Source organism: Netta rufina (assembly GCF_964035555.1).
Source record: "Netta rufina genome assembly, chromosome: 5".
In the NCBI taxonomy this organism is placed as follows: domain Eukaryota; kingdom Metazoa; phylum Chordata; class Aves; order Anseriformes; family Anatidae; genus Netta; species Netta rufina.
The window spans coordinates 59,571,893-59,595,934 of NC_140128.1; the positions used below are offsets into that span (position 1 = coordinate 59,571,893).

General features: G+C 41.2%; 1 protein-coding gene across 4 annotated transcripts in view; it reads right to left on the reverse strand.

The window, feature by feature from the left end:
* Positions 1-10,105, reverse strand: part of PPM1A (protein phosphatase, Mg2+/Mn2+ dependent 1A) — a 33,881-nt gene extending 23,776 nt beyond the window's left edge. Inside the window, exon 1 of one of the 4 annotated variants that reach the window (XM_084287560.1) lies at positions 10,007-10,105. The gene's annotated coding sequence lies outside the window, so the exon portion shown is untranslated. Of the gene's footprint in view, positions 1-8,476; positions 8,592-9,049; positions 9,264-9,402; positions 9,429-10,006 lie in introns of those variants that run through there. The other 3 variants (XM_084287562.1, XM_084287559.1, XM_084287561.1) reach the window with 3 other exon arrangements.
* Between the last annotated feature and the right edge of the window lie 13,937 nt (positions 10,106-24,042).

Here is a 24,042-nt window from a genome sequence, read left to right on the forward strand (position 1 = left end):
TTTTATTAAATAATTTCTTAATTAAAAGAAGTGAGACTGGACCCTGTGCATAAATATGAATGCCCAGGGATGCATCTATGAGTGCATCTGAAGCATGACTTGAGGAATGCTGACTCCATAGAGGTCAAACTGAAGGAGAACCTCTACAGCAAGTGCACGAAAAACTCAACTCGCAGTTTGCAGACAGAAAAGCGAGAGTACTGTACAGGCCTAGAAAAATCAACACAAGTAACAAGATCTGGGATAAAACACAAGGGTGCCAAAATTCAAAGGACTGCAGCATTAGAAACAAAACCGAAATAATGAATGGAGCATGCCAAAGAGTCAGTAGCTAAAGCCCTTGAAAATAGATGCAATTGGAGAACTGAGTGGCAAAGAAAAGGAGGGTAATTAGTATACCAGACCATGGACAACCACGGACAACCGCAGATACACCAGTGGAATGCATGAAATCTCTTTGCCCCTTTATTTGTCCCTCAAATTACACTATCCAGTCAGTGCAACTGTATTAACTCCTGGTACACAAGAAAATAAATTCTACGTATGCTTTTTCATTTGCTTGAAGGTTCAAACATCTTAAATTGTTCACAAAGGACAATCAATGAAAATCCATACACCCCTGCAAAAACCTTATGGATTTTTCCAAAGATCTCAGACTATGAACCGAGCATTTTGTCCACGAAAAGCCACCACCCCCCACCTGCAGCTTGTACTTTAACAATATATAATTTAATAATCCTTTTAAAACAATGCTCGAATTGTACTCCTTCCACTAGGATAAGCTGCTTATAGGAGGCACACTGCAGCCGTAGCTATTTGTCCAACCTAAGCTGAGAAGTGTCCCCATCCCACAGTTTCCTGGAACAATTCTCCGAGTGACATTACGCCCTGTATGCTGTAATGAGCACGCATAAAGCGAGATTACAAGCTTTACTTGAACTAGAGGACACAGAAGAAGTCGGCAGCAGTATGTATAATTTGGTGAATAGAAAAGGGGCACCCAAAGCCTTCAGCTCCAACCTGATCTGTGGCACTTTGCCCCCCTGCCTTGGATGCAGTAACCAGTCAGGATACAATTGTGCAGGCATAGAAAAAAATTTCTCAAGTTAGCTCCTGCTGAATGAAAATCTGCCATACTGGAAGCCCCAAATCAATTAACATTAACAAATAACATGTCAGAGATCATCCCGGGGATCAGAAGAATGACTAAAATAAAACAGAACACGCGGACGAGGAGACGTAATTACACCACAGTCATGGGCTGAATGAAGTCATGAAAAAGCTTCTTGCCAACGAAACTATTTCAAAACTATCAGAAGCTATATGACGGAGTCCTGGCATTCGCAGCTCAACAACATCAATAAAGTACTGAAAATCAGAGCTGATGTTTCTGAACGTCTACTTTCAAATGCAGGAATAGATGGCCAATAAAGAGACGTGTGAATTGTCTCCAGAAAAGAAGTAGGACAAGAAATAAGATGAAGAATTTGGGCTACTTTTTAATAAACCATTTCACTGAGCTTTTATTTATTTAAAGATAACTCCCCTTTTGGTTAAAATCTGCCGTTCATGCTAGGGGCTGACAGCCTTTCTGAATGTCTCCTCACATTAAATAGCAAAATATTTTATCCCACTTGTTTTCCTACATCGATGCATTTGTTGTTTGTGTTTGGGGGTGATGGTAGGACTATGGAGAGGATTGGTAAAGCCTCCAAAAGCCTCCTGGAACATGGAAAGCAACCATTCCTAAGCTAGCACCCTGCCTCCTTTCACCTTTTTCTGCTGTTATCTGCCTTTTCTCCAGACAACCAAACCTGTTCCAAGGTTAAACGAGGAGCTGTTCTTCTCAACATGCATGTGTGCTGGCGGAGGTCCAAACTTTCTTGAAAGATGTTTGTAATCTGATTTTCCAAAAAAGAAAGTCCTGAACATGGAAAAAGATAACTCGTCTAACAAATTGTTCCTGCAGAGATTTAGAAAGAGGGTGATGCAGCTTCAACATTTCTTTATGGAGTTCTTTTGCTCTGTGGTCAGTTACTGAAGAAAATAACTTCTTCCCAGAAGCACTAGGACCACTGTGAGGAATAGCAAAATCACTAAATTGATTCTGAGAGGAGATACAACTTGCATCCACAAGTACCAGTCACTCATCAAGATCCTAACAAGACTTGCATCCTCAGAAAAAATAAATAATATTTCTTGGCCCCAAGAAATTTCTTGATTATTTCTGAACATTTGTACTTCAAAGTAGAGGTGGGAGAGTCTAAGAAAAAAGCACTCGGCAGCAGTATCAAAGTACAAGCAGCCCAATTACTATGAAAAAAAAATCTCTGAAAATCAATGAGCTAGCTCTGCACCATCATACACTGCTGCCTGAGCAGTAGGAACAGAATGAAAACCCCAAGGTCCTTGCTTGAAAAAATTAATAATCAGAAAACATCCCCTCGCTGGTGTTTAGCTGCAGCCCCTTTTTGGTTATACAACATTTTCCAAAGATTTCTTATTTAAAATGTGTTGGAAGATAAACAAAAGACACCCATTTTAGACACCGAGATTAAACAAACGCTTTGTTAAGAGCACACAAACTCCTGCAGGCTCCAGCCAAAATTCAAAGCCCCATTGAGGAAAGCACTGTAGAAAGGAACTGTGAGATCCAAGGAAGCTGCAGTCTTTGCAGGCAGAAGTTGGGAGAAAGAAAGCCCTTGCTTCATTTTGTTTCAATAAACAAGATGCAGTAAAATTCAAAATCTCTCAAAGAGCAAGGCAAGCAAGTAAAAATAAGAAAATTGGAGCTATATTGTCATAAAGTTGAACTATCATTTTTCCCCTATTTCCAATACCAACAGAGTATTGCCACTAGCACCGTACTATTACCCCCTTCCCAGACACAGGGGCCGTAATATCCAATTCTGGAGTACAAATAAGCCTCAGAAAGTCCAAAAACTGAACAGACCTGAACGTATCAAATGCTTCAAGCAACAGCTAAATAAAACTGTTCTTTAAAACTTCATTCTTCTGACCTCTCATTCACAGCTTGAAGTCTCAGCAGCTTTGTTCCCTGCTAGTATTACCAACCAAACACTATTTGCCATTTACAGAAAGATATTCTGAAGATTCATCGAGGAATGTTTTCTTTAGTGGAAGAACTGCACTATTTCACTGCTATTTCTGACTCAGAAAGAAAAACAAAACACGACGGCATTTGCTTTTTATCAACTTCAGCTAACCCCACTCAGAAGAACCACGCAGAATTTGAGTCCAGCCCTCGCCACTGCTACCCAAAAGAGGGAAATGAAATTCTTGGTAACAGACCTCGAGCCCAGAATGGCTTATTAGGACCAGGACTGCTCAGGTTCTTCAAAGGCCACTGCAGTAAAGTCAAGCGACTACAGATTCCCCCTCCCAGCACCCCACAGTGTTTTAGCTAAAGTGTTAAAATAAACGAGGAAAAATATGCTGCATGGAAAAAGGTCCTGATGGGATTATTCGCTGAGACTACAAAAACAAAGTGAGGCTTGAAAACAGTAATTTAAAAAAAAAAGAACAAACATCAAATGCATTAATTGAACCATTCCTGAAATATAGAAAAAAAAAATTCCACACACACACACTTGTGATGAAACAGTTTCCTACTCAGGAAACTGCCGCTTTTTTTTTTTTGAATAGTTAATGTAATTGAGAATTGTCACCTGTGGCAATGGAGATGTAGCTGAGGACAAGCCCTTACAGCACCGCACCACCTTTCTGCGATGAATGCTCTTGCAGTGTTTAACTGACACCCTCACCACAAAGGCTGCTGTGCTATTGCTGCTCCCTACAACCCAAAGACAATCAAGCACGTGGAATCACCACCCATCTCCTTCCAAATTTTCAGTCTTTATGTCTCAAGCTGTTCACACCCGATGATTAGAAGATGTTTCCATGAGGGTCACAAAACCTTCTGCTTCACCAAGCATTATTATGAAGTTATTTAATGTAAGATACATAAGTAGTTTTCCAGACTCTTCGTTTTACGAGAAAATATTTGCGGTTCCCATCACAGCAACGTTACCACGATTCTGGTGAGGATATAGGAAAAGCAGCACGCGGGACATCAAACCTGCTGACTACACATGAGAATCAAATGGGAATAAAATAGGAAATGTTCTGAAGTACACAGCTGTAACCTGGCTTTGCTTGCAAGGAAATTACATCAAAACTATGCCAGAAGCACATTAAGACCTGGAAGTCAAATCCTCAAAGCTTAGGAAAAGCTGGAGTTTGTTCATTTGTACACGCCAAGAGCTTTTATTTACAAAGCCGTGTTGCCCTGACATCCCCAGCATTCCTATCTTGTTTAAAAAAAAAAAAAAAAAAAAAAAAAAAAGGTAGAGAATGACTGATGGAATAATAGTAGATTTTTTTTTTCCCCCATCAAGACAACTTAAAAATAGGAAAAAAAGAATCTAAGGGGAAAAAAATAGCCCTGTTGTAGTCCTTATTAATTTTTGGGACAGAAGGCTTTCTCTGAGGGTCCAACCAACTGCCAGGCTCAGCCCTGGTACCAGCAGCGCAGCCAGAGCTGATGGAGTTGCCTTTGATGGCCAAGACAGTGAGGTGATGCTCTTCTGAGTCCAAACCTGAGCTTGTTGCAACTCTAAATATCCTGGTCACCAAACTAGGACACTGTACAATCCTCCTGTTTTTCAACGTCTAAGCAGTGTGAAAACCAGCAGTTCCTGAGCTTAAAGGGCCTCACCTTGCAGCCCCAGAACGGTTCCCTACAGACAGAAGGAATACAAGGTCTGTAAGAAGGGTCTGTCCAAATACTTAAGATATTTGATTAGGGGAATCAGAGAATTATTTATTGATAGAAACTGATTCTTTCTTCATGAAATGTTCCTTCAGCCTAATACTTAACCGCTTACCTGCCCACATTTCCCTGCTTTCTGCACCCCTTCCTAAAGATTGGGTTTATGTAACTTCACAGACAACTGGTGAATTCCTTATAATCATCCCCAAACACAAACAGCTTAGGCACAGATTACACAGTTCTCATGGCTACTGCATTTTAGGGTATTTCCTTAATCTAAAACCAGCAGAGTGTTGTGCACAAATAGCCACGATCCGTGGCCAAGAAGAATACAGATTGGCATTCAAACTCCAGACCCAAAGCACAGACAGCAGTTAAAATGAATTGCACGCATAGCTACAGAAAATCCTTCAAGTTACAGCTGAGACCCAAACATGAAAGCACATTTCATCCTCTGGGTCACAATCCAGCAAGGCACGTAAGTATGAGGGTTACATCATGCATCTGCGCAGTCCCACATAATTCAGCTGCACATCGCCAATGCGCGTAAGGACCTTTAAGTGCTTTGCTTTATTTAAACCGCAGCTACCAGAGCACAAGGCACATTACGCTTGAGTTTCTGGGCTTTACAAACTACTTGAAGATATTTTAATCAATTAAAATATTCTTACCTGAACTGAGAACTAAGATGTTAGCAATAAAGAGAATAATGTTCTTCTCTAGCTGTGAACTTGTAGCATTTCTCTGAATTTCAACACTGGAATCTGATTACTCAGCTTTGTTTTTCCTTTGCATCCCTCTGAGATGCTCTTCTGCTAGTATGCTGCTCCAAAGTTTACACTCTAAACAGTGGAAGCGTACTTTGTTGGTATTATTTATAGATGAAGGAAGTGTTTATTCTGTTGGTTTGGTCACATACGAACACCTTTTTAGACGAGCTGTTAAAAAATCTGAGCAACTGTTTGATATATTTATAAACACGCTGTTCTGGAGACTCCAGCAGCAAGCTGAAATATCCATTAGTTAATTTTACTGGTATGTGAAAACAACAACAAAAAAAATTAAACGAGCACCCAGTAAAACAAAGGCCTGTTCAGTTTAAACACACAAAGAGAAATGCAAAAAAGAAGAAACTTGACAGACATCTTTAACTTCGTAGGTGGTTTAACAGGGAGCACAGTTTGGTAGGTAGAAATTCAGAAAAGCAGCCCTTATAGCACTGCCTCAACACCTACAGTACTCAGCTGGATACTACCTCGATCCAGGAACAAGAATCAGTCTGTTCCCTCAGTATGGCATCTCGCTTTTTTCTCTTCTGCCCTGATTACAATTTCCTTGGACTAGATGTTCTCGCAAGCCTTAAGATTTAAATGATTTACTCTAGAAACATAATAAATCTAAAATTGTTCCTTCGCAGACAGATAGGAAGAAGAGCAATGTAAAAAAGCCACAAAGAGATAATGTTATCACCACTCTGATCCCTGCTACATCATGGTTCAAATACATGAAGCCTTCTGAAACAACTGTTTTAGGCACTGGCTCTAAAACTACATTTTAGGTATGTTCCCTGGATCTTAAAAACACTTTTTTTTCAGGCATTACCTGTTTTTGATGTAAACTTTAGTTTGCAATTTGTCATTCTTTCAATGAAGAGCATCACAGTTAACTCTATTTAAGTTTTAGAGAAGTTTAATTCTTATCCTAATATTTTTTAACCGAAATATTGATCAGAAGACTAAAGCTAAAGATATGGGTTAAGATTTCAACAGCAAAACACTATCCAAAAACAGCTGAATTTTCAAAAAGGATAAACGTGACTATAGGTTGCATCATTTAAAAGGAGCTACAGATGACACAGATACACCAACGTTAAAAAAAAAAAAAAAAGTAAAAGTGAGCTATGGTTTAAGAGAAGAGAGGAGAACAATTACAACCACGTGCCACAGTATGAAGAAATGTTGCATGGCTCAGGTGCAGCTCTGCTAAGCCACTATTGTCTTGACTTTAAACATCATTAAAGTCTTTAAAGTGAGTTGAGGTCTGCAGAGACAAACTGAAGAGCTATTTTACAGCACTTCCCATTCCAAAACTTGCTTATTTGTAAATAACTCGCAATTATGTAAAGATATTTTGACATTAGCATAGGCTTCAACATACGAAAATGAAGCCAATATTTATGTCAATATTTTAGTAAGAAATATACCGTTGATAAATGACTTATATGTAGGTCATCCCGTGAAAGCAGCTGCTTTATATTCCCAGTTCCACTAAAAAGGGAAAAGTGCAATGAGATCTTATTGACAGCTGCATTCAAAAACATACCAGTTACATAAGTTTGCAAATTACACTGTGCCAAAGTTAAATATCTAAGCTTTTTAACGATAGTTCTTAAAATGCCCTCTCAGCAAGAATGACTCAACGGCACCGTATAAGCTGCTCTCCAGATAAGAAGCAACCAGCTCGAATTTTATAGAAAAGACTTTTTTTGTGTGCTGCTTTAATTCAAATTGCACTGAGTGAGTTCTGCTTGTTTGGACCTGCCAGCTTCACCAGTCCCTTGGCATTTCCAGCCCTGTTCCTCAGCTCCAACAAAGTATCTCGAGCTCACCTAGACGCAGAGAAGCACTTGGAAAACAGGTATAGTTTTCTGCTGTACCTCAAGGGGAAATATTTACCAGACAACCACCAACCGAAGGACTCAACCTTTTTAACCAGAGCTAGGCCTAGAAAAACATGGCTCTACCAGAAAAGAGCGAGGGTAAAGACCAGCTCTTTCCAGTACAAGCTACGTTTATCAGGAGGTTTTATCAGATGAATATGGCTGAGGAAAACATTAATAACTGGCACAACGCATCAGCGAGGCTTTTACTTTTACAGCAGTCCCCTACACAAGATGTAGGCCCAGAAATACGGGCCTGGAGGGGAAAGCTTTAGGAGCAGCTCTCCCTGCCCCCGTGAGAAATGCTGCTGTACCTACCAAAGTTGTTCCTCAATACCTTTCCTTTGCTCAGACAGGGAAAATGTAAAACTTCTCTGACCCGTGCTTTCCCCACCCCTTCCCTCTGTCTCTGATCTTATTCATAGAAAACCCATGAATAGCATTCAAAGCAAAGCTGTCAGAGAAGAAATGTGGGTAGAACTTGCTCAATTCCTGTTAATTTGGCAATTCGCACAGGGTCCTGAGTAACAGCGGTCGTCTTTAATTGCACTGGTGCTTCACTAATCCTTCGCCAGCCACCTAAGCAGTGAAGCAACGCGTGTACAGGCTCAGCAAAGCGTTACCGAGTCAGAACCAGGACTTCATGAAGCGACTCCACTTATTTTGATGTTACCCACCGCAACCCATGGACAACGTGTCACCTACCCCTGGGGAAGAGAGCCTCCAACCTACAGCTCTCAGCATCTCTTTTAAGACTGCCTCCTGCTTGAAAGAACTAAAAATCAAAAACTCCTCGGTGTGGCACGCACAGCCCTAAGGTTACCATGTGGGACATCTGAGCCACCACCGCTTTCTCCCCTGACAAAAGGTAGAGCTCGACGGCAAAGCAGTTCCTCACAGGTTGGTTTTGCAATCACAGAATTTTGCCACACGCGGGACACAACCCTGAAACGTTTTAATTGTACGGGATGAAAACAGATATATACCAGGATAGATGTAACAGACATCCCTTTGAGATGACCGACCTGCAGCCAGCCCCAGAGCTGTGTGGCCACCACAAGGCAACGTAACAGAAGGGTCAGATGGGAGCTCTGGCGGTGTAGCACCGACCCCAATTATCTCCCAAATCGCCGGGCAACTTCTCCACCGAGGACACCGTCCTCTCACCTCCGCTTTCCATGCCGGGGCCGTGCCAGATCACAGCTCCCCGCCAACCTTTGCTCCCCGCCGCCGTTCCCAAAGCCTCGCTCCAGCTTCTCCCACCCCACAGGGCGAGGGCAAGGCCAGCACCCCCGGGGTGCCCCGCACCTCGGTGGGGCGGGTGCTTTATAAATAAATAACACACCTTATGGTGCTGAGGGGGTGGTTTTTTCTGTTTTTTTTTTTTTTTTTTTTTTTTTTCCTCGTGCCCCACGGCTCGGGCGAGGCTGTTTATAGCCTGTGGTAAATGAACTCTGGAGCGGGGAGGGGGCGGAGGGGAGCTGCTGCCGCCTCAGCTCGCCTTCCTCCCCCTCCTCATCCTCCTCACGGCCCCTCAGGGACCCCCACACCCTCAGATCCCCCTCAGGGCCCCCCCCCCCCCCCCCGTCCCCACTTACCCCGCTCCGGGCCGCGGCGGGGACGGCACCGGCGGCTCCCCGAGGTGCGCGGCGGGGAGGAGGAGGAGACGGAGAAAAAAGGAGGAGGAGGAGGAGGGAGGAAGGGGCCCGGCCTCGCCTCGCTTCACTCGCAGGCCGAGGGCGGCTGGGTGCGCAGGGGGAGCGCAGCGCTCATGGCGGCCCCGCTGCCCCCGGCCCCTCCCGCTCGGCTCCCCCCCGGCCCCGGCCCCGTGCCCGCGCCCAGCCGCCCCCCGCCGCTCCCGCGCACGCGCGCCGCCTCCCCCCCCGCCGCTCTGCGCATGCGCCGCTCCCCGTTTCACCACCCACCCCTCCCTCCCCTCCCCTCGCGGCACCTCCCCGCAACGGAGGCCGCTGCCGCCGCCGCCGCCGCGCGCGCGCGCGCGCTGCAGGGGAATAGAGGGGGGGAGGCGGGAGCGCGCACGCGGGGTGCCCGGATGTAAAGGGGATAAAGGGGAGGGGGGGGGGGGTGGTATTACATCACCCCGCGCCGCGCCCAGCGCGCATGCGCGAGGTCCTGGGGAAGACGTCATCAGAGCCCTGAGGGGAGCGGGGAGGAGAGGAGAGGAGCGGGAGGGAGGCGGCGGGGTGGGGAGCTGAGGGGATGGCGGCCGCTGGAAGCGGGTTATCGGCTCCGTGAGAGGCTCCTTGAGGAGGGGATGGGCTGAGGGGGCAGCCCTGAGGAGATGGAAGCCCTCCTGAGGGGTGCGGGGGGCCGCCCGCCATGAGGGAAGCGGCACTGAGGGGAGGCCGCGCCGCCACCCCCCCCCCCCCCCTGAGGCGAAGGGGAGGCCGCGCTCCCTGAGGCGCTGCCCCCACCCGGCTACACCGACCCCCTGAGCCTCCCCCCTCACTGCAAGCCGGTAAAAGCGAGCCCTGCATCCCCCGGCTCGTTTCATAACCCCGTAGGGCTCGGCTCCCTCCCCCCCCCGGCCCTACCTCCTCCGCGGGCGCCTCTCCCCGGCCCTGTCCCATCTTCTGCCTCCGGCGAGGAGTCGGCCGTGGGCCCCCCGGCCCCCGGGAGCAGCTGCCGGCCCTGCCGCCCCCCACCCCCCTTAGCGAGCCATGCGGAGGAGAAAGGGGAGGTGGGATCCCGGCTCTGGCTCTGGCAGGGAACGCCGTGTGCGGCTGATGCCAGCGAGCCGCGGTTAAACCCCGGGCTGAGGATTTTAAGAGGTGGAGTGGATGTGGGAAGGACTACTTGGAAGGGGAGGGTTAGGGATGCGGGCTGGTGTTTTGAGCCCGTGGAGGAGGAATGGCTGAAGCGGGCGCTTGGCTGAAGAATCACGGAGGTTGCCTGGAGGGTTTCCGTGTTTGACAGGAACCGGAGCGCACAGCTATATGTGAAGGTTTTTCTACCCTGAATGTTTGGAAAGCCCTCAAATTGCCGGTTAGCTTCCTCTGGCCATTGTAGGTAACAATCAGTGTAGCTTCAACCTGCCCGTGCCAGCGACCGAGGGCAGTTAATTGAGGGCTCTCGTGCAGATAAGACCTACAAAAACAGAAAAGCCTTACCCAGAGAAGGCTGGAAAAGCTGTAACTGTAACAAAACCTCATGGTTGTAGGGTTTTCTGTAACAGATTTAACTTACTGTGTCTCAGTGTGATACAAAATCTCCAGTTCCCATTGCTGACTGTGAGGGAATGGTATGTTTGGACCTGATCTTACTCCATTCATCCGAATCATGTTAGCACGAGCATGAACACCACTCAGCAGTGCTCAATGTTGTTTGAACTATTTCAGGCCTTGAAGTTGCAGATAAATGCACCATGAGTTGTTAAACTAACCTTTAGGGAAGCTTCACTGCAAAATATTCCAAAAATATATTGGAGGTGGGAGCAGAATATATGAAGTCTATTCCTCAAGGGGAGATTTTTGGAAGGTCACAGAGAATTCTCATAACCTTTATTAATAGTATTTGAAATTCCTTCTTGGTATTCAAAGGCAATTAGTTATAATTTTGATGCAGTTCAGATATGAAAAACTGCATTTTTTTTTCCTCAACACTTCTACAATATACAGTCAGGGTAGAGGTTACACAATTTTTTTCCAGAATGCATGTGCTGATGTACATATACAGTCATGCTTCTTGAACCTCTGCACTTAAACATAAATTCAATAATTTTCATCCTTCTTTTACACTTTAGATTTAAGGCGTTAGGAGAGATTTATTAAATCTCTCAATCTGAGCTGTCTTGGTTGTTAAAGTGGAACAGTCTTGACAGAAAAGCAGTATGTCATGAGCCTGCTCTACAAACAGGGACAAAACATTTAATAAATCTCTCCTAACACTTTGAATTATATGCAATTGCAGATGTTATTGGATTCTATTTGGTGTTACCTGCACCTCAGTTTTTGCATTAAAAAATAAGTGAACAAAAACCTGGCCTAGCTTTTTAGTGATGCCCTAGATTTAAGCCACAGGAATGGAATGACAACAGAGAGTTTGCTCCTGTTCTTTTTATGTTTTTCTTGGGAAATTGGATGGAGTCAAATTATAACAGTATTTTCTTAAAGTGTAACTCGTATTTGGTTTGCTCCTTTTGCCTGGCCAGTTGTACAAGCAATGTTAATCAGTATTTACAATAAATTCAAACATCACATTTAAGTAAGATAAAACAGAGTTGTGAGTAACATATTTCTATGCATATTTGTAGCTGATGAGGCTACATCTCCCAGCATACAACTCTTCGTTTTCCCTTTAGTGAGACATCAAAATTGGGTACAGATGACTGGGACCTGTAGTCACTGGAAACATTGGCTCCACAGTTGAGGAGCCAGTAACAAGAATTGTTGTGAAACTCCTTCAGCACTGCATCATCAGGTATGCCTGGGTTATTAAGAAGAATCACTTTTCATTGTTGGGAACAAGGAATTTTGATTAGCTTAAGAAAGCATATTTAAAATGACATGCTGCTCCAATGTGTGTTTTAAAGAATATTTTTCTGCTTCAAAACAGCTTTTAAAAACTATTTAGATGGATGATTCTCCCCAAAATATTTTAAAGTATCTAAATAATAGATATTATCCGACTATTTACACTTGATTACTGCAGACAGGAAGATGATTTTGTCCAATGTATTCCCTAAAACTGCCACCTGAGAAAAGTTCCACGCTTTGATCAAGGTTCTCCATGACATCATTTCTTAAAAACCAGAGCAGAGCACTGCAGTTGCTACTGGGACCACGTGGCAACGTAACTGCCTTTTGGGATCCGTTCCCATTGTACTGGGCGTATTCTGTATGAAGCTGCCATAGTCTGCAGGTTGGTACTGCCACTGTTCCTTTTAATTCTTTTAGTTTTAATGCCAGTTAGAGTTCTGGTTAAACTTTTTGTATTACAAAAACATGAGTTATCAGAAGTTTTTATGTTCTTTAGAGAGGGACAGCTAGTGCAAATATTTATTGTGTTTCATGATTTCAGTTTCTTGATCCCCCAAGTGAAAAAGCTGCACTTCTTTCAGTGTCTCTCATTGTGGTTTGCCCAACAGGTTGGGAAAAGCAGAGAGCCTTATTTTTCAGCTTCCCTTATTTATCGTCACTCTTTCTCCTTCTGCCTGCCATGAATATTAGGCATAGATGGGAAATAATATATCTGAAGTTACTTTGCAGCCTATACAGCCGGTAGACTGTAAATGTATGTTTTATTTGGAATAGGTTTTGTGTCACTTAGTAATACTCATTTAAATAATGGACGTGTAGTCAAGCTGTTGTCCAGGCTGCCTTGAAACAGTGGCAGGAGGCAGGCACCTTCAGACAGCTTTGCTGCTGTGCTTACCCTGGTGTCCGCAGCCAGCTGAGCGAGCTGCCTGCTGGAGGTGACTTTTTCTCTCCTGCAGTTTCTCTGACTACAGAAGAAGCTGAGATGACAACCTAGACTGAGTGCTTAACTTTCAGATGGCTCAAATGAATTAATTAGCCATGGTGCTCAGAGGTGATCTAATACAAATCTTCATACTAATGTGCTTAGCCTGTAATACTGCAATCTTGAACTTGCCAGATTTTTGTACTTGGCTTGTGAAGTACCCATGCCCTGCCCCATCTCTTCTCCACTGGGCGCTACCTATTTTTAGAATCCAAAAGCCAGCTGGACGACTACGCTGCAGGCTTTGCATCTTCTGAGAACTATTGCTGCAACACCCTGGTGTGATGACATCTGTAGGTATCTGTTCAGGCAGCTGTGCCATTGGGAACTCCATAAAATGCCAGTGCTGTAGCTATGATTAATAATCACATGATGTTTAAATCATCAAAAGTGCACACCTAGAGTGTATCCTGTATCCAAACTGAATTTATCTGAAAGATGTCACAAAGACTTTGGACTTTTGAAGAACGTGGTATGCAAAAGTTCTGCATCCTTGAAGTGCAGCAGTTCTGATATAATTTGCTTTCTGCTGGAGTCTTGAGAAGGGCTAAACAAACTGCCACACATTGCCTGAAGATTTATGCTGTCTTGATAGTTTCTAAAAACAATGTTCAAACAGCAAGGACATTTTGTAAAAACAAATACTAGTACTTTGCAATCTACGAAATCATTAAGGCATCACAACGTTGTTTTCTGATTGTAGCTTAACAGAAAAAAAGCAATTCTCAGTGATGAGTTTTATTTTTCTGGTGAGAATTTACTGATGGAAGTAACGTGCAGTTCAGAAAAATCAGCAAAAGCAAAGCAGAGTAACTGTCAATAGAAGGAAAACCCTTTAATATAAAAAAATTATATAAAGTTTTATTCTAGAATATTGTTATTGTTTTTGTCCCCCTTTTTCTCCAACTCTTCATATTCTATTTGTAAATTTCTTATTTGTCAGTATTCATTAGGCACCACCTTTACACTGACACTCCAAACACAAATAAAAAAAGCATATTTTAAATCTTTCCTATTTCATTTCAGCCATCAGTCAGTGGCTCCCAGCCAGTAAGGCGGGGAGCCACCAAGTCTTGTTGGACTGTGCTGGCTGGGATTATTGTGCTGGTATGGGATGTGGTTGGGTTTCCCAAACAGAGCTTGGCTATAAAAGGCTTGGGAGCTATGGCCTTGTGCAGGAAACCTCTGCAATAAAGATTTGGTCTTCAAGGTTGTTATTTGGTTGCTCTATAGAACATTTTCCAGATTTAATGCTAGCATTGGTCACTACTGTGGCAGCTGACTAAACACATGAGATTCAGAAGTTCAGTAACACTCCCTCTATTTTCCTTTACTCAGAAGAAAATCTTGCTGGAGATGCCAGACTGACAGCTGTGACTCTGAATCTTTGTCCTTCGTTCTTACAAATTCTCAATGTGCAACGCATTTTCTGTACGTCCTAAATAATGCATTTTTGTTATGCTATGTAAAGGACAGCTTTAAGTGAAGAAACAAGTCATTTAATTAGGGAAGCAAGTTTCATTTTCAGTACAAGCAGCACTGTGCTCTGTTGTCAATAAGAAAGTCATTTTAGAAAAGGATTTTTTTTGTATGTGAAATACAGGAAAGGCATCACGTGTCCCACTCTCTCCCAAAGTCCAAAGTTTACACAAAAGAAGATGACAAAAAATCAGGCAGCTCAGGAGGATAAATGCAGTTAGTCAGGAAGGTTCTCAGAGCAAATCACCTTCGTTACACATGGCTCCTTCTACCTATAGCAAAATATCACTGAAGAGCTAGTGGCAAGCAAAGCTTGCTTTTCGTATTAAATAGGGAAATTAGAAAATAATGTCAGTACAGTCTACAAACATTTTAAGAAAATGAAAAATTAGGGAAAAAAACGTTTTTATGGGGTTTTATTTTTCCCTCCCATTTCAATCTTAGCTGTCTTGGTTGTTAAAATGGAAAAGTCTTGACAGAAAAGCAGTGTGTCATGAGCCTGCTCTACAAACAGGGACAAAACAGATGTGTTTGGTGTCAGAAGAGGTGCTGGCATAGCAGACCAGCATGTGCCAATTCATTTTGTTGCCTGTGCTATCTACCAGATTCATGATTGTATGATGGAAATGGTTTCTCTGAGATCATCTGCATTACTCTTCAACACAGAAACTGTGAAACAACTTGTAGCAACAGTAGTCAAAACCTGAAGTTGATTTTAAGTGTTCTGAAAGCTTGGCTGAATTTACACAACACGACTCCAGCACAGACACCTTTCTCCAGTTCTTTCCAGTCTGAAAGGGCTGCACTTCAGTGAATCTTAATCTGTCAGTGGTGAATATTTACAAAGTTTGTGTTCAGTTGCTGAAAGTTTAATTTTTTTTTTTTTTTTTCTCCAGTAAGACAAGCTATAAAGTACAGAACAATCAGAATATTTTATCAACTTGGCTTTAGACTATTTCATTCAGTGGATAGTTCTTCTATTTTGAAAATGTGAGGGTGTATGTTAGTTGCTGTTTTCATTTGCCATTAGTAGTCCGTGCATGAAGGCCTGTATCTTCACTGAAGTCAGTGACAAAGCTTCCATTGACCTCAGTGTTGCAGGATCAAACCCTTCGTCATTAGCATGTTGTAAAATCGGCTGTTGTCCCAGCCAATTTTAGTGGGCTTGCCTACAATTGTCAGTTGTTTAACCTAAAAATTAGCTTAGCAATCACAGCTGAAAGTGCATGTCAGACTGTTGATGTGGAAGAATACTTCATACTGAGTCATTGGGAATCTTACGATGCTCTTAGACTTTTATAATTATTAACACTCAAGCATAGACTCTGAAAATCAATAAAGATGTGAACTTCCAGATGTGGAGGAGATTCATATTCTATAAACTCCATTTTTTCTGTTATTAGTCCTTTTCTTCTTTCAACAGCCATATCTAGTTGCCTTCTTTGTACAACCAAACACAGCTTGCTTTTTGCTAAATCCATTCATACAAATATGTTCATTCAGTTGTCTCCTTTAACTAGCCTGTTAGCTGAGACACAGCTGAGGAGATCAGGTTTTGTGTATCAATTAGTCACATTAAGCTGGAGATTATTTAAAACCAACATGCCAGAATCAAATGGCCAAGGTCTGGAGATATTGACACCTGAACGTTGCTTAGTATTTTGCAAAGTAGGTTTATGTAGTATCAAAGATTCTGGAGAATCCAAGTTTGAAAGGAAAATCTGCTTCTGAAGATGGATTTTGCCACTTTTCCCTTTTTAGCTGACAGCATAACTAAGGTTTAAATTTAGTTTGATTACGTAGATGCTGATGTGGTACAATTGTACAAAGTAAGACACTGTTTCATGTTTGCTGGTATAAGGAACACAATAAAAATGGATGTGAGATCAAAGCTAGATGTGACGATTTTCTTAGGAAAGCAAAACAACTTCTAGTAATTTCAATTTTTAACATTTTTATGTCAACCCCTACCCCTGTCACAGTTTTGTGTTTCTCCAGGGATGGAGCAGAACAAAATATTAGCAAAGCAATAGAGATAATTATTAAAAAAGCACCTCCATGTTGTGCAGTTCAAGCTCAGTTTCAGAAGGAGGAACCTATCAGGGAAGGAAGATCTCATAAGGCAGGATGCATTAGCTTATGTCCTTTTGTAAAAACGTTTAACATCTACTGCAAATAATGTGGTGCAGTTTCATATCGGAGTGTAACTCAAGACATGAACGGCACTTGGAGTTATTCTGAGTCTCCACCCTAAACAGAATGGTATCCTTTCTTCTTAGGAAATTTCAGTTGGTCCAGTGGACTTGGCGTCCAACTACTTCTTAAGAGATTTGGCAATGGGATTTCTTTTAGGTATTTGAAATAAGTTTGCTTTCTTGCTCGTCATTCATTGTAGTGTATCACCTATGAATTTATTTAGACAAATATCTGTGCTATATTTGTGTGTGTGTAAAGGCCTACAACATATTTTTATAAGCACATTTATTATTATATCTTTGTAGGAATAATCAAAATAATTGGTTTGTAGCTGAAATTTATCATGTCGCATTCTAATTCCTCCCTTGGGTTGTTTTACTCTGTTTTCTGCTCAAAATAAATAGTATAATCCCTTGTAAGAGATGAGATAAGGAAGATGAAAAAAGCTTGCCTTGCAAAGATGAGAAAAACGATGAGGTAAAAAAGGAAAGGATTGGTGATGCTAATTCACGGCAGTCAGCTGAATACTGGATGGGAGTCATTAGCTCACTCTACAGAGGTCACAAGCTTGCCCTTCTATGACACAAATTTCAATTAATATAGACGCTGTCTCAACATGAAAGCAGCAGTCAACCTGAGCTGAACCCAACTTAGGTGAGAGGCTCATTACCAATAGCAGTTAGCAAATAGGAATATTCCTGCAAGTGCAAACTGAAAAGCAGAGTGACATACCTTCAGAGCACTGAGCAAACACTTCAATCTGCTACTCATTCTCTAGGTAAAATCTGTGAACACTCAAAGATAGTGGTTGTGGAATGCTTCAAGCTCATCTAGCTGCTACTGAGTAACCCGAAGGAAAACAAAAACAAACAAACAACAAAAAAAAAAACCACAACACAACAAACAATACCCTGATGCTGCCTTCAAAAATAAAATTTAGGATCTTTTCTGAACGCAAATCTTAGAAGTGTTGAAGTTGATCCAGTGCCTTTCTAGTTAAACTAAAGATTCCCACTAACCTCAGTGAGTCTGGATTGGATTTAAATTTCTTACTTGCTTGGGGAAGCATTAGTACTGTCAAAATGACTTTCATCACTTTAAAATGGATTAACGATGCAGTAGTCATCATAAAATCATAGAATAATTTTGGTTGGAAGGGACTTTTGGAGGTCGTCTAGTCCAACGTCTGGCTCAAAGCAGGTCCTACATGATGGGGTTGCTGAACTCTTTGTTCATCTGAGTTTAGAATATCTCTGAGTTTGGAAATTCCACCTCTCTGTGCACGTTTCAGTCTTTCCAATCAGAATTTCCTGTGTTTTGATTTGTGTCTATTGTCTCTTTGCTTATCACAAGGTACTCCTGAGAAGAGTCTGGCTCTGTCTTCTCTATATCCTGTCAGGCAGCTGAAGACAGCAACAAAATCTGCCCTTATCTTTCTCTTCTTACAGCTGAACAAAGCCAGCTCTCTAAGTCTGTCTTCATCATGGTGGCCATCCACTGCACTTTCTCCAGCATGATGAAGAATTACTTACCCAGGAAGGATAGCAGGAGGCTGCTGACATGACTTCTATATTTAGGTTAGTATCTTGCTTATTGCTGTGATATCTAAAATGCTTTTTAACATCATTAAAAGACTCAGCTATGCAAAATAAGATGTTATCATCTTTTGCAACTCTGCTGATCCTCTCTGGGTTGACACCTGTGCTGTCATATACAGAAAACTGACAGATCTGCAACAAAGCACCAGCTTGCTTGCACTGAAGCTTAATGTCAAGTAAAAGTTGAATTCAGAAAGTGGAATAGGTGAAACTTTCCTAGCGCCAGCATGTCCTACCCTTCAGTAGATTAAGAAAGCACTGTGCTCTAATTCACTTCTCTGATGTCCAGGGATTTTCTCAGATGAATAACAATGTCAGCTGTTTTATTGTGTAGTTGGAATGGAAGCTATTTACCCACTATATTTTCTTAGCTATTTACCCCCTTAAAATATGTACTATCTATGTAGGACTACTATCTATGATTTTTGCTAGCCAAGATAGACAAAGTCCATGGTAGTGTATGCTTCTAGAGCTCCCTACACAACAATGTCATTAAAATGCCAGTCATAGGTTTCTGCTAAGAGCCAGGTCAGACTGTAAACAGCTTCTTAGGCCATGCTCACTTTTGGACTTTTTGCCTGATAAATTCCACAGGTTCACATGCTTGATTATGCAATTATTTTCTTGAATTCATTAAAACACTTCACACACACTGAGTTTACAGCCCTAGAGCTGGTCTTCCTTGTAATTTATATTCTGGTAGTAAAAGGTTTAGAAACACAAAAATCTGGATTTTTTTTCCACTGAAAACCCATTGTTGTGGATGAAGATTCTAATATTTTGTGTTTTGCTTTGGGAAGACCAGCAGAGGGTGCCTGAGTTAGAGAGCAAACCCCATTCCCAGATTTTTACTGAAACTGTTGACAATATGAGAGTAAAAAAAGAGAAGTAAATTTTAATTTAGAGCTCTTTTGAAACCAAAGAAGAATACATTAATGAAAATAATGAAAATAAAGGGAAACTAAATCACTAGGTAAATTGCACTATTAAGAGATTGTAAAATAAATAAATAAATAAATAAAATAAAATCATAATTTTGATTAGGAAAGGAATTTCAGTTATCTGACCTGTCATTGGCTACTAAAGGACAGGTTCCCTGAAATATCTTTTCATGGGATTCAGGAGACTTTCACAGGTTCTAGCTTTAATGCAGGAAGCTACTCTGTAAGTGACCTCTGTGTAAGGAGATGGAGGAAGAGAAAATCTTTCAGTGCAGGATTCAGAGCAGGCTCCTACTTCATGCTCCCTGCCCACCCCCACAATGGAGTTTGTTTCTGCGGGCTACTCAGGGAGACTAAGCTCTGCAGAATCAGCGTGTTGGACACCATCTTAATTTCCTCTTGCTGTCCCTCATTTAATATTAAACATTCCAAGAGAGAAAGTTTTCACTAGTTCCCTGCATTAGTAGTCTTTTCAGTACTAGTGCAATACAAGAGCCCAGACAGAAAAATGTCTTTCTAGATTGATTACAGCAGATTTAAGTTGAATAAATATTGCTTTATATACCTATGTATATATTTTAAAAATTACAAATGTGGAAAATGGGGCCCAAATCTTTCCATTGACTTTGGTGATGCTGGAACCCAGCCCAGGATGATAGAAACAGAATAGGAATCTACGAGTCAGAAAATAAGTATTGAAGATAATGTCCTCCTCTTCACCAACACAAGAGATTTATCCCACATCAAGAAAAAAAAAAAAAAAAAAGGCTGCTTTTTAAAAAAGAAAAACATTAAATATTTACTTACCCTCACTGGATATGATATATTCATATAACTTGTTATGTTCTAACCTTTAGGAATGTCCTAACCTTTACCTATACCTAGTCCTCTTGGTAAAAGTTATCCATATATTTGTATCTTGACTTCTTCTAATATTGTCTTTGAATAATTGTGAGGAATTGCATAGCAGTAATGTCACACAAACAAAACAGCGTTAGCATTAGATGTAGTTTTGTTCAATTAACGTGAACATGTTCTGTATTTTTAGTATTTACATAAACACAGTCGATTTAGTCACAACTCTTAATGTAAACCAAAGAAAGTACGTTATGAAAAGTAAATGGATAATACAGCTTATGGACTCTGGGTTCCATTACTTTCCTATCATGTTAAACAAATCTTACCTTCGTATAAATGGCACACGTCTTAGAGAAAACATTGGAGTTTTTCTGGATTTCTCGTTTTATTATTTCTCTGGGTAAATGTGCTTTTAAAGTCAATAAACAGGAATAAAATACAGATTAGTGTGGTCTAAAGGAGCAGAACTGATACAGTTCTCATCTTAAACTTTTGAATAAAATTCACTGTTACGTGAAGAACCGGCATAACATGTCTGCAATACTGAAGTCACGTTCAAATATCCAGTTAGGGCATTGATGGAAACTTTTTAGAAGTAAACGACCTTTTTAGCCTTTTAATGTAGGTGTCAGTAAAAACACGCCAAGCACTTAGAAAACAAAAAGCCAGGCTGTTTATAATCCACTTGAAAAGTCATGGATGTGAAATCTGGAAGAAGGACAGGGCCAAGTATAGCTGCAGGCAGCTGGGATCACTGCAGAGTTTTATAGCTTCAAACCAAATGTCACAATGGTGAGAGGGTAGAAAATGCCTCTAGCTTATTATATTGAGAAAGTCCTTCCCAAAGGATGCCACAAAAAGGGAGTGACCAACAACCAAGAGTCATCTACTACTGTCTATAGATGCTTCCTATATTTGTCCTGTCTGCCACTGTGTATATTACAAACTTGTATTTTTCTATGATGATCTGTTGTTGTCAGATGTTTTGTTTGCTACCTATATTTTTTTCTTGTGGAGGAAGCAATGAGGTATAGGGAGAAGAGAGAAGAAAAGAATGATTTACAGACAGTTTCACCAGTTTAACATAGGGTTTGCTTAAATAAATGGTTGCAAAGACTTGTGTAACCATTTTTGCTATGCCTCTGCTAGGAAGTTGAACAGCCTGTCAACTTTCTGGTTCTGAAGCCTTCAGGCTGGACCTGGTTTGTGTCTGTAGCTGATGCCCCTCAGACATACCACATTGTTTGGGAGTGTGTGTGTGGGCAAACCATACCATGAACGTTGACAACAGTTTAAAAGCATGGATGGTCACGTGCCAGTGCATAACTCTGTGCCTTGGCCCTGTTTGACCTACTGGTATAGATGTAGTTTAGTCTGGCCAAAAACGTGATTTCTGTGGTTTACCTAGTGTTGCTTGGGAACAGGTTGTACTGAACTGTAATGCAGTGGCCAAGAAAGCAGTATCAACAGTTTTAATTATTGTTTTTAAAATAGATAGAAGATACAGCAGTTCATTTTGCCCTGTTTAGAATGGGTTTACATTTGTAGTCTCCAGGTTTTGAACGGGTGCAGGTTCACACACCAAATCTTAACTAAACAGACTGAAATGAAATGGATGGAAGGAATAAGTCAAATTAAGGAGAGATCTGAAGTAAGAAAAGATGGATATTATTACCTTCAAGTAATAATTGAATAATACTCTGGCCAGAGTAGGAAGGCAGGGAGAAGGGGCTATGTGTGAAAAACATGAAGATTGAACAACATGCTAAAAGCTGAAATGAGAAGAGATTAGGGTAGCTAGAAATGCAGAGGCTTAAATGCACAAAGAAACAGAGACCTGAACTCAAGAAACTAATTCTGGTACAGAAAGGAGAGAGCTTGTGCTCTTTGTATGCAGTAGGAAAAAAATAATCCCAGACATACTGAGAGCAGAATTGTACCTCAAATCAGTGTCAGAACAAAATGATTCCTCTCATTTAAAGGGTTTGAATAGATGTCCCTTAGACAGTGTATATTTTTTACATTTTCAGTAAATTTTATTACAAAAGAGAGTACTTTTTTTTTTTTTTTTTTTTTTTTTTTTTTTAAATAATAACGTGCAGTTGAAACAGATATAAGACAGAAACTGTGGAAAATGTGGATGTATCCACTGTCTGACCAGACAGGTTTATGTAAGAAATATTTTCCGCACTCAGTTACATTTACATGGGGTGGTGTCTGCCTTGATGTGCATTTGTTAGTCTCCTCTTACAGCAACACTAAACCTATGGCACAAGTATCATTCTGATACAGATAGCATGGAGTCAAAACTGGCCTTACTTCACTTGCACTCATTTTATCATGGGCTCTCCCTAAAATTTTGTTTTCCTAAACAGAAGAAAGAGCTTTTCTCTGTAGAAGTCGTTCGGTTTGCTCACACTGGAAGAAGAAATACTGGAAAAGGGAATCCAGTGCTACTCTGTATTTTGTTACTCATTTAAATGTTACCATACCTACATAAATAATAGTGAAGCAAGAGCATTTTTCAAATTTATGTTTTACACAGATGCTGAAATAATCTCAGCTAATTGCACTGGAGCTTTATTTACTATAACATGGATCAAAGAAATTGCATCACAGTACTGTGGAAAATATTCACACCCATGCTCACAGTATTATTAACGGGGCTGGCAACAAGTCATCTGAGGCCCCCTTGTGAACAATCAAAGAGGAAGCACTTCACCCATAAACCTGTGAAAAGTTTACTTATTTTATATTGAAGTCTCTTGGCAATGTTGCGTTGTCAGACCTGCTGGAACCTGGTTCATTCAGACTTAACAAAGAAAGTGATTTTAGACCTTAGATAGAAATGAGAGACCAACTAGCTATGGAGGAAAAGCTTGACTGGCAAAAAATTGGCAACGCCTCAGACAACTAACAATGTATATAGCTGTCACACAGAAAGTGTACAGAAAAGGCTCAAGCACAATAACCCATAGGCCCTGCACATCTTTTGTATGCATTTTTTGGCTGTAATTCATGGTTAAAGCAACCAAACTGCTCTTACCTATTACAGTATATTGTATGCTATGTATACAGGGGAAGCTGTCCCTGTCTGTGGCAGGGGGTTGGAACTAGATGATCTTTAAGGTCCCTTCCCATTCAACCCAAACCATTATATGATTCTAGTATTTGTTGATGACTGGTTCTGCCTTAGTTTTGCCACTTCCAAGTCTATAATCGTGAAGACTGTGATCTACCTATCATGAAACATAGAATGCAGTTAATGAAACTAGTAGAGCACTTGCTCTAAGTGTTTGAACAGAATAGAATGGGGATGCTCAAATCTTCAGAATTCGAGACCACTTTTATTTATGTAATTACATGTGGATTAAAAGACACAAGACCAGGCAGGGTGTATAAAAAATCTTTTTTGTTTGTTTGTTTGTTTTCCCCCGTTTAATAAGCCAATCATAATTCAATGGAAATAATTTCTCGTAGTCTTGCTCTGTGATCATGGCAGTGCCTATAGTGTTGGACATACACAGCTGATACATCATAAAACAATTAGAAAGCTCCGCAAGTCTTTTACAGTGAATCTAGAAAAAAAATGCAAAGTATCACAGTTATTAACACTTTGGTAGTAGGCCAAAATTATTTCTTTCTGTTTTGGAAATATAACCAACTTCTAACTATGTCTTCTTGTAACTGTAGAACTTGGCTAGATCACCTGAACATAAGGAAGGTGTATAATTCACTACCGCAAAACTAATTCTTAAAAGTAAACAGCTTAATCAGATTATTGTCACAGGCCTATCTTCAGAAAAATAAATAAATAAAGCATATAATTTACAGATCATGTCCCACTGAGCTCAAAGACATGTAAGTGCATGCATATTGTTTAAAACATAGTTAAGCACTTCACTGAGTAAGGATGGGTTGAGACAGATGCTGAAATGCCTTGCCAACTATGGTTTAAATAATACCCATCCATACCTTCCTATAATGCGATGTTTGCAACGTGAACATCATGTTTTTTTAAGCTATCACAGGAGGATT